The following is a 9,452-nucleotide window of genomic DNA, read 5'->3' as shown; positions in this document are numbered from 1 at the left end:
GGGCCTTAAATGACACTGCTTTAACACTTAGGGCCAGAAATTATGTAGTATGACACTTAACGTGTAAGTCCTGTCCCTCCACACTGTAGTGAGATATAGACACCTAGAATTAATGTATTCTATTGATTTTACAGAAATTTGAACTTCTTCAGGTGACAATTCCTTCCTCCTAAGTGTGGTAGTTTTAGGCTGTCCCTAGGAAAATTTTCCACAGATCTTGAGTAGAAAAGTAGTAGAATGTAAATAAATTACCATTGGATGGAAAAGGGAAAACAATGATAAGGTCTAAATAATCCCGTTGGACTGATAACACACCACATCTTGATCTCCAAACTGGTGAAACATGGGTTTGATGGGTGGACCACCAGATGGATAAAGAACTGGCTTGATGGCTGCACCCAAAGAGTGGCTGGCAATGACTCCATGTCCCAGTGGAGGCCAGTGACAAGCTGAGTCCCTCAGGGATCAGTCCTGGGACCAGTCTTGTTCAACATCTTTGTTGGTGTCATGGACAGTGGCATTGAGTGCACCCTCAGCAAGTTTGCTGATGACACCAAGCTGTGTGGTACAGCAGAGACGCTGGAGGGAAGGGATGGCATCCAGAGGGACCTTGACAGGCTGGAGAGGTGGGCACAAGCCAACCTCATGAGGTTCAACAAGACCAAGTGCTGGGTCCTGCATCTGGGTTGAGGCAATCCCAAGCACAAATACAAGCTGGGCAGTGACTGGCTGGAAAGCAGCCCTGAGGAGAAGGACTTGGGGGTGCTGGTGGATGAGAAGCTCAACATGAGCTGTCAGGGTGCACTTGCAGCCCAGAAAGCCAACCAGGTCCTGGGCTGCATCAAGAGAAGTGTGGCCAGCAGGACAAGGGAGGTGATTCTCCCCCTCTACTCTCCTCTGGTGAGACACCACCTGGAGTGCTGCATCCAGTTCTGGAGTCCCTATCACAAGAGGGATCTGGACGTGCTGGAACGTGTCCAGAGAAGGGCCACCAGGATGATCAGAGGGCTGGAGCACCTCTGCTATGAGGACAGACTGAAAGAGTTGGGGCTGTTCAGTCTGGAGAAGAGAAGGCTCCGAGGTGACCTTCTTGTGGCCTTCCAGTATCTGAAGGGGGCCTACAAGAAAGCTGGGGAGGGACTTTTTAGGCTATCAGGTAGTGATAGGACTAGGGGGAATGGAACAAAGCTGGAAGTGGGGAGATTCATACTGGACGTGAGGAAGAAGTCTATGTCCTTGTCTAAGCCTGCCTGTCCCTGCCTGTCCCTGTCTGTCCCTGCCTAGGCCTGCCTGTCCCTGCCTAAGCCTGCCTGTCCCTGTTTGTCCCTGCCTGTCCCTGCCTAAGTCTGCCTGTCCCTGTCTGTCCCTGCCTGTCCCTGCCTAAGCCTGCCTGTCCCTGCCTGTCCCTGCCTAAGCCTTCCTGTCCCTGCCTGTCCCTGCCTGTCCCTGCCTAAGCCTGCCTGTCCCTGTCTGTCCCTGCCTGTCCCTGCCTAAGCCTGCCTGTCCCTGCCTGTCCCTTCCTAGGCCTTCCTGTCCCTGCCTGTCCCTTCCTGTCCCTGCCTAGGCCTGCTCATCACTGCCATAGTTTTCCCCACAGCAGCCTGAATGGTCGTGCCCCCAGAGATTAGAAGGCTCAACACAAATTTCCTCCAGTTACTCTGACACTTTGATCACAGAATCCAACACAGTTTCATATGAAGAATCTCAATTTTTTCACATGCAAAGAATCTTTTCTATTACATATTCCTATTCTGTAACAAAGCATGTCTCTCTATAGTGCATACAGATTTGTGCACCAAAACTGGCAGTAGGTTACAAGGGTTTCCTACCTACGTGTTGGATTTAAGTCAAGTGCATTACAGACCTTTCTCCCCCTTCATTTTGCTTGTTCTTATCTTCCAGTAAAACCTCCTTAAGTTTAGCTTGGAGGCTCCTCAGGACTTCAGCTTTTACATTTTTTTATTGTTGTTGTTGTGTTTGGGGTTTTTTTTTAGGGCTCAAAGCCAATTGCTTTTGAACAACGTTGGATTAAAGGGTGATATTGCAATACAGTTAACACCTAGTAGGTGTTTCATCGTTCCAGAATACCTGTCTGGCCAAAGAGGGGGACACTCACAGCTTGCATGTGATGTGTAGCTCCACATACACCTTCTTTCCTCATGGAGTAAGATGGGCACAAAGGACCAGCATTTCAATAGTGATATATGGCCACATTCATACACTTGGATCTTAATGCAGTACAGAAATCATATTAGTCTTTGCTATTAGTTTTCCCCACCCTGAAGGAAATAATTTCATATGGATGCAGTCCAGTTTACTACCAACGCGCTCACAGGCAGTTCTTGAAAATAATTAGGTGCCTTTTACAGCATGTATTACTGGTTCAGTGATGGGAGTCTTTTTCATGAAGGTCACACTCTTGGTAGAGACAGCACTATGGGCTTTGAAATAAACCAGGTGTGGTCACCTGGCAGCCTGGGAAAAGGAGACTTTGCAGAGTGTCCCTGATGTGGTTGCTGTAATTCTTGCCAGTGATGCTGAGCCTGAGTACAGTATCACCTCTTCTTCCCACTTGCTGGATCTCAAGCCACTTGGTCAGCAGCTCAAAAGTGCTATGTGGCTCTAAAGTAATTTTCATGTCAAATGAGAAAGGAGTATTCAGAGAAAGTCAGAATAGGTAATGACCGCTTTTGAAAGGATGTACACAAGATCTCTTAGGTCACCTCTACCAATATACTGAGAGGGTTCTCAAAGACTGGAACAGGCTGCCCAGGGAACTGATTGAATTGCCATCCCCTAAATATATTTAAAATCTGTCTAGATATGGTGCTCACAGGTATGGTTGTAGTAGTGTAGAGTTAGATCATGGTTGGACTTGATGATCTTAGAGGTCTTTTCCAACCTTAGTGATTCTGTGTGCAGTTCTGTGAATACTTGTTAGAAGAGTAACTTGTTCACATGGACTTGTTTCTAAGCTTTTGGGGGAAGGCATCTCAGCTTCCTCCGGAGTGTGCATTTACATACTGCTTCAAAGGAATCCCAGAGTCTCTTCATGTTGCTATAACATAATTACTTGGAATGAGATACATGTGCAACGTTAACACACGTCGCTGCTCCTGGTTAGTTCAGTATCGCAGACAAGGACCTTACCTGTTACACAGCTCTTTGCTATTTCTCTGATGAAAAGTTTTGTAAGTGGTCTTTAACTAATCTTTTAGTGTTTTTAATGCTCCCTATCTAAAGGAATAAATCACATTGCTCTGCATCCAGTCATGAGAAAACAAAGCAGACAACAAAGTCCCTGTATCTAGGGAGTTTCATCACTGTAGCTTACTTCAAAGACTGTCTTACATAACTCATCCATTTCAGTGTTTAGTGGAGCAGGGTGCCTTTTAGAAAATTGAACAAAAATAGATTTTTTTTTCTGTCACTGATTTAGAAAGCTAGGAGCTTTAGTTGTGGGAAGTTGTACTTACCCAAGAGAATAAAAAAAATTTCTGTCCTGTAAAAGTATTTCATCTTTAGAATGTTTTGCAAAATGCTATAAGATCTCAGAGAAAAAGTCTTATGTAGGAACTGAACCCTAAAAGATGATGAAAATACTCTGGCCTTGACCCAGTAGAGCACTTAAACAGATATTTAACTTAAAATGTGTAAGAATACCCTGGGGCATAAACACATGCTTAAAGCTAAGAACATACTTCTGTGCTTTGCTGGATCAAAATCAAAGCACTCAAATCCTTGAAGGACTGAGCCCTCATGATTTTTGTTTTTATAGAGTATTTGTTTACTGAATTTCATAAATCTGAGTAGATCATTCAGCTCCATGGCAATACTACAGAATGCTTTCAAGTCTTTAGCACCTGATCCTGTTCTGTCTGTAGTAAGCTTTACTGGTTTGGTGGATTGATGTGCTAATCCTGCTCATTTATCAGGCAGATAATGCATGTACTGAATGGTGAATGTTCACAGTCTGTATCGTAAATTTATACACAAACAGAAATATTTATTGCTTATCAAAAACATCCAGAAATGTTCTATGCGTTTTGCAAAGAAAGACAGATGGAAGCACCTTCCCTAAGACATTTCCCATCTGTATGTAGAGCAGTCCAGCAGAGGAGCATCACATAAGCAAAGCTGATGAGAAGGAAAGGGGAATATACCCATACCTTAGGAGCAAAGCATCAGCTCTGCAGAAGCACTTATGCAGATGTGCTGTAGAGTCAGCCTTACTGCAAAAAAAGAATGGGTTAACAGTCTGACACTTTGGACCAGGGGGAATAGGCCACTACTTCTCAAAGATGAGAAGGTAGGAAATAATCATAAAACACAACTGCCACAGGAGGTAATTAAAACGAGCAAACCAACCAACCAACCAACCCACAAAAGCCCCAGAGGAAGGCAGACTTACGGGACAGAACAGAGCCAGGCTTTAGATTTCTCACTCATCTTTGAAAAGCAAAAGTAAGAAAACCAAGAAAGTACTCAACCACTGGACTTTGACCAGAGTTCCATGTTATGCCTGTATTTACCCCACACAGAATGCCAGAGATGCATGTGCTGTCTGGGTAAATCAGATCTGCAGTTCTCCTGGTTGAGACCTCCAGGAGGTCCAGAGCATCCAGCCCAGTGGGTGGACACAGGAAGTTATGTTATTTCATTCCCATAATGCTCTGAATCTCCAATATAAAACTGACTGCAGAGTCAGTCTCTGCTAGCTTCGCTGCCCTTCTCTTTCCTCTTTTTTCCCCTTTTCGCTTTTCCCCTCTTCTCTCCCCCTCCGCTTCCCAATGCTGCTCCCTTATCTTTGTGTGGGAGTGAGGATGAGAGCATCCTTGGAAGGGGCCTGAAGCTGGCAAGCCAAATTTTTATTGCATCATGAGGGTTGGGTAATGGGGGTGCAGAGAGACTTAATTGGGGGGGGGAAAGAGGGAGTGACATTTGAGGCCTGAATTTTTGGCCTGGTTGGTGGAGGTTGGTGGAGCTTTAGCTTAATGGGCTTCTGTGTTAAGCCCAGGCTATGTTATTTGTGTATTTTACATGCTTTGCACTGTAGCATTGTAGTATATGAATAGCACCTCCATTTAATCTTCCAATATATTCTGTATTTCTATCCAAACCACGTGTGGAGTCTAACTAGTCTGAGAGTAGTTTTAGAGTCTGTCTTCCTCCACTGCTTAAGCAAAGACAGCAATGTTACAGTGAAGTTAAAGGACACATTTTTAACACAAAGATAACTATTGCAATCACCTGGATATACTGTGAGAAACTGCCAATGAACTTCTCAGTCACATCATCAGTACTTAGGCAGTAGTAGTGTCGTATATTGTTCATGAACTTTAATGCAAATATTTTGCTTCTTGGTTTTTTAAAAAGAATTCTTTTCTCTGGGGCTCTATGTGTAGAAACCTACTGATCTTTTCTCCTAGTAATGGTTGTTTCTGCCTTACAAATAAAAACTGCAGGTCAGAAATCATGAAACCCAAATAGCTGAGAAGAAATGGCATCAAAAGAGTAGAAAAAAAAAAAGACGGGGCACAAGATATGTATATTTGGATAAAGAAAAAAGCAACAAAAAGCTAAGCATATATTTAATATTAAGAAAAACTCAAAGGAACAACTTTCAAGTATGCAGAAGTCTCATGGGATCCATGCTTTTGCTAAACCCTAAAAATGCTTACCTCAAACAAATATAACAACCCTGCAGTAAGCAGGGAATCTTTAACTAGACCAGGCTGCCTCAGAGCCCCATCCAAACTGGCCTTGAATGTTTCCATGGATGGGAACCACCTCTCTGGGAAACCTGTGCCAGTGTTTCACTGCCCTGACTGTAAAAAATGTCTTTGTAACATCTAGTCCAAATCTCCCCTTTTAGTGTAAAACCATTACCACTTGTCCTGTTGCAATTGGACTTGCTAAAAAGCCTGTCCCAATCTTTCTTATAGGCCCCTTTTAGGTACTGAAAAATAAAATCTGTCAGCACCTTTTCTGTATATAAGGAGCCACAAGGATGATTAGGGGACTTGAGCAACTCCCCTATGAAGAGACACTGAGAGACCTGGGATGATTTAGTCTGGAGAAGACTGAGAGGGGATCTGATCAATTGTGTATAAATATCTGAGGGGTGGGTGTCAAGTGGAGAGGACCAATCTCTTTTCAGTGGTGCGCAGTAATAATACAAGGAACAACAGGTACAAGCTTGAACATAGATTTTACCCCAACATAAGGAGAAACTTCTTTACAGTGAGGGTGACAGAGCGCTGGAACAGGCTGTGGAACAGGTTGTGGAGTCATCTCGTCTGGAGACTTTCAATGCCTGCCTGGATGCATTCCTGTGTGGACTACCCAAGTTGATCCTGCTTTCGGCAGGGGGTGTGGACTTGATCTCTGGAGGTCCCTTCCAACCTCTAACACTCTGTGATTCTGTGATGTTTTTTGCTCTCTTATTCTGAGTTTGTTTCTACAATTGAGTGATTTTTTTTTCTCTTAAATGACTACAAGAAAATTGCACAGAAACTTCCTCTACTGCATATGAGAGAAAGAAATCATTTTATTCTGCTTCTGCTTTTTCTGTTTTTCGTGTCTTTGAACATAAGGTGTGATGCGTTTTATACCAATTAGGTTTTCTGCAAATTTCTATGATAATGAGTGAACAATATTCTGATTTTGCTAACAGAGTACATCAGTGAGCAAATGCTGGAACCATGACAAGCATGAAAAATTACAGCAGCAGTCAATACCAGTATGATTCATTGCACAAAATCCCCATATTGCCACTTCTGTTTCATTATTCTGCAAAGCATTTTCTGTGTGCTCTGGACCAGATCCTAATGACCATTACATCATTAGTTTGCCAATTCAGGGGATTTTACATCCTCTTTTTAATGGGATTAATATGGATTATTGCAGATTAATTGAAAAAGCAGCAACATATATTTAAAAAAAAAACTTCCACTAGCTTGTTTCTGCCCCGTTTCCACCACCTTCTTGCTGGCTTGACAGCCCTTTTTCCCCATCAAGACTCATGGTCAGGGACTCATAGGCATCAAATTCACATATCCAATACTCTCTGACCAAGTTCTCTAAAATATTCCATGCACGGAGGGAGAAATGTTTAATACCAAACTAATTTATTTTAAGATATTTGATGTTTCGCTGGATTTCCAACTTAGCAGAGCAACAGAAAATATACTGAATTCATACCACCAATGCAATTGCAATATACAGTTGCCTCACAACACCAGCATGGTCCCCATTGCTGGTCTCTATAATATTGTCACTGACAGGATGCTCAGTGACCCCAGTTACTGAGGAGTACATGGCTTGAGGACAACTCAAAGCCACTGCTCTCTTCAAGTTGTTTTGTTGTTTAGGTTTTATAGGCTGTGTGCATTGAGAAGGAGACATTCACACCAGGAGGTGATCCACTCAACTGCAATAAATTCAACTGATCCAGTCAACTGACATTAGCGTCTATTTACAGCTGATCTTTTTTGTGCAAAGAAGTCAGCTTCTTTGCAACAGCTGTGGTCAGTCACACATTACATTATTCTCCATGCTTCCTGGGCACATCATCCTTGCCCATCTCTGCCAAGACTTCTTCCATTGTAGATCTTTAATGGACAGTCAGAGTCTGTTAAAAAGTCCAACTTGTGTGTCTCTCTATGTGACCATAAAGGTTTTTCCTCCTGCTCTTCACAGCTTCCTGAGAAGGGGAAATAGAGAGGGAGGTATTGATCTCTTCTCCCTGGTATACTATGGCAGGACATATAGGAATGATTCAAAGCTATGCCAGGGAGGTTTAAACTTGATGTTAGAAAACATTTCTTTACCAAGAGGGTGGTCAAGCACTAGAATAGGCTTCCTACAAAATTGGCTGATTCCCCAAGCTTGTCAGTTTTAAAGAGGTATTTGGACAATGCCCTTAATAATATGTTTTAACTTTTGGGCAGTCGTGAAATGATCAGGCAGTTGGACTAGATTGAAGCTCTCTGCCCTCCCTGCAATATATATGGGGGGTCACTGTCTTGAACTCAAAAGCTGCAGCTGTTGACTGTGTTTTCTTTCTGTAATGGCCAAAGAAATGGAATGACTGCCTGTTGGTGACACAATGCTTATCACTTGAAATATCTCTGAATATTCCTTTCTGTTATTTTCATCTGCTTTCATTGGAAAGAGATGCAGAACAGCTGAAAAACAGCCTGAAACTTAGAAACAAGGAAACACAGAAGTTTTTACATGAGAAAAACCAACCAAGAAACCAAAACTCACAAACACACTCCCACACACCTTAAAATAAAAAGTATTTGGATTAAGTAATGTCTTATCTTGGTCTGTGTTTCTGAAAAACTGAACTATCTACTCTTAACAATCTTTTCTGTAAGATTTGTGTGCCTAGCACAAGAGCCTTGCAGTGAAGAGGATGAGATGGTAGTAAATAACAATGCTGCACCCACTTGTGGGATCACAGAATTTCTGCAGTGTTATTATACAATAAGACTACAACATGCAAGTGAGAGTACAAAGTGAGAAAAAGAAGGTATAGTAAAATGAGGTTATTTATGTATACATCATATATTCCAATGGAAAATGACTGACCTATTCAGTAAAAGAATCTGAACTTTTCAGCTCAGCTTCTTCCAAGAGTAAATCTTTGCTCTTTACCATCAACCTCAGATAACTGTGGAAGTAAACCCATGACTATGTGGATATGTTATACAGATTTATAACAGTATATGGATTTTTTTTTGCTTAAAATACAGATTCATTCTCTCTTTTATTTATGTGAAATAAAACACAACCTCCCCTTACGCTGTTAATACACTTCTGTGAACAGAATGAATTTTCTGAGATTTTAGAACCCAATCTGCTAGATAGCTTAAGAATAAAAATTAAAGAACACGGATCCTTCTAACAAATTTAGCATCTGTGAGTGACTCTATTCCCACCCTAAATGAGCTAAGTAATGAAATAACACAGATGCAGCAAACTCCCCATATGGTTAAGCCTATTGAGAAATGGTGCATATGCCAAATATGAAGAAATGTCATAATTATTTACAGAGAATGGATCTATATACCACTCCCTCACCTCCTGGTGAGACTCCACCTGGAGTACTGCATCCAGTTCTGGAGCCCCTATTACAAGAAGGATCTGAAGGTGCTGGAATGTGTCCAGAGAAGGGCCATGAGGATGATCAGAGGGCTGGAGCACCTCTCCTATGAGGACAGACTGAAAGAGTTGGGGCTGTTCCGTCTGGAGAAGAGAAGGCTCCAAGGAGACCTTCTTGTGGCCTTCCAGTATCTGAAGGGGACCTACAAGAAAGCTGGGGAGGGACTTTTTAGGCTATCAGGTAGTGATAGGACTAGGGGGAATAGAGCAAAACTGGAAGTGGGGAGATTCAGATTGGATGTTAGGAAGAAGTTTTACCCCATGAGGGTGGTGAGACACTG

Source organism: Indicator indicator, chromosome 1 (assembly GCF_027791375.1).
Source record: "Indicator indicator isolate 239-I01 chromosome 1, UM_Iind_1.1, whole genome shotgun sequence".
In the NCBI taxonomy this organism is placed as follows: Eukaryota; Metazoa; Chordata; class Aves; order Piciformes; family Indicatoridae; genus Indicator; species Indicator indicator.
The sequence above is the reverse complement of the archived record's forward strand: the minus strand, read 5'-3'. Positions refer to the sequence as shown.